The sequence below is a fragment of the Lottia gigantea genome (assembly GCF_000327385.1).
Source record: "Lottia gigantea unplaced genomic scaffold LOTGIsca_27, whole genome shotgun sequence".
NCBI lineage: Eukaryota > Metazoa > Mollusca > Gastropoda > Lottiidae > Lottia > Lottia gigantea.
This window is the reverse complement of record NW_008708846.1, coordinates 1,845,918-1,848,352: the sequence shown is the minus strand read 5'-3', so window position 1 is coordinate 1,848,352 and position 2,435 is coordinate 1,845,918.

Sequence of the window (2,435 nt, the reverse complement as noted above, 5' to 3'; positions counted from 1 at the left end):
TTACAGCTGATTTCGGAATCTCACAGCCGCTTTGTCATTATATTTAACTGCACAGTTCTGCACATTGCTAGTGTTGTGCTTCTTGCACAAAATGCAGAACATCCCCTCACTTTCAGAGTATGCCAATCATATTCTAGTTTTTTCATCAAAGCCTTGGGCTTGGCTGCTATTATGGATTTGGTCAGGTTATCACCACCTGATACAGAGTTGCAACCATACTGATGGCAGTTGTAATAGTGTGTGTAGCTCTGTTGTGTCTCCTAAAGACCAACTCCACCGCCTTATGTGCATGGAATATCATTTCAAAAATTTGACGACAAGATACCAAATTTTGTAACTGCTTGGTAGAAATCGGTATTCCCACAAATATATTATTGACATAAATTGGTTTTTATCTTTTCCTGAGTTTGTTACATAACCTAAGCATGTTAGAAGCCTGGCATTTTGATGTCTTGAAATCGATCAAACTCTACTCGGATATTTTCATATTATGCCAATTAAAATATTTTCCATTTTATATTTACAGGTTTTATAGGTTCAGGATGGATGACCATGAAGAGTTTGATTTTAGGAAAAAAGAGTTCAAAGACCAGTAAATTTTCTTTAAGAATATAATGGAGACATTGTTGTGTTTTGTTTGCGTTTTTAAAAGAGGAAATGCTCTAATATGAAATCTAACACTCGTCAACTCGTCAAAAGCAGATATTTATATTTATGACACATTTCCTTACTACTTTAGAGATAGTATATCATTTTAATTTACTATAAAATGACAATTATGACTCGTTCCCAATGATAAAGAGCTGTGGTATTTTCATCATCAAATGAAAATAGAAATTATTGACTTCGGGGAAGGGAGGGTTTGATTCTCCCAAATGTACAGGCCTAGGGTGGAGCAGACACTTTATTTAGAAATTAGGATTAAGGGTCTTGATATTGGGTTTTCTTCTGTTCTTATTCTGATCTGAAATTAGAAAAAATAACTCGCCCGATGGGCGAGAAGTATAGTATCTGTTATGTACTGATTGTTTTTAGTTTACTATGAACAATATTATCATTTAAGTTCTTATTTTTTGAATATGCAACTATCATTTTCTGCTTATAGACATGGGGGAATTTCTCTTGAAGGCTCTTATAGTGGGCATGAACTATCTTGCTTGCTCGATTGCTGGTTGTGTTAAACGGGACAACAAAGGGTGCTATGCCTACATTATGATGAATATTTAGTCCTATAGGTCTTGCTGTATTCAATGTCTCAATCCAATGGGCCTCCCTAGATTGACGGAATTTGGTAGTTTCATCTTCGGGCAAGTCAATTTCTATACGCTCAATTGGGATTAGGGTGAGATCGTCTATTGAATGGTCGTCGAGGTTGAAATGATTAGAAACAGGCTTGTCTTTCTTTAATTTGATGTCTGACCTATGAGCATTAAGGCGAGTTCGTAAATTATTCTTAGTTTCTCCTACATATTGTTTGGGGCATTTCTTGCATGAAATTAAATATATTACATTCGAATGTTCACATGTTAGATGTTCCTGGATCGGGTACCTTTTATTCGTAGAGTTGCTTACAAAATAATGAGTTTCTGATATAAAGGGACATGTTTTGCATCTACTGGACAAACATGGAGCACTTCTTAAAACTGGAGGTACTTCGGCATAAAGTCTGTTTTTAGCTGCTATCTGTGGAATTTTTTATGTTTCGTAAAAATCGTTTAGAGTACCCACGCTCTTTCAGTTTTGAGAAAACAATCGTACAGGCTTGGTTGAAATCAGAAGATCTTGTACAAATTCGATGAAATCGTAAAACTTGTGACTTAATTATACCATGTTTTGGGTGAAAGGAGCTCTTGTGCAAGAGTTGATGAGTATCAGTTTCTTTGAAATACACTTTAATATCCAGTTTATTTGTTTCTGCTATGGAATCTCCCTTAAAGACTGTGGTATCGAGAAAGTCTATGCTTTTGTCACTCACGTTTGCGGTTAGTTTGATAGAAGGATGGTGGTTGTTGAGAATTTCAAAGAATTCCCAAAACTGTTCGATAGAATAAGTCCAAACCATAAAAATGTCATCCAAAAAGCGTCCGTAAAAAAGTGGGTCAAATGGACAGAGGGGCAACACCTCACGTTCCCACTCTGCCATGAAAAGGTTTGCGTACGAAGGGGCGAATCGTTTGCCCATTGCTGTCCCTGAAGTTTGTAAATATGTTTTACCATTAAATGTGAAATCGTTTCGACAAATCTCTAAAAGCTGTAGAATTGCATCGTCGGGTCTGTTTGGATCTGGGTTTCTATTAAAAGCTTTACGAAGTGCCGTTAAACCAGTAGTGTTATCGATATTGGTATACATAGAAGAAACGTCGATAGAAATTAAAATAGCATTAGAGGGACTCGAAGATTTTTTATTTTATTGACAAAATCGGTTGTGTATTTAA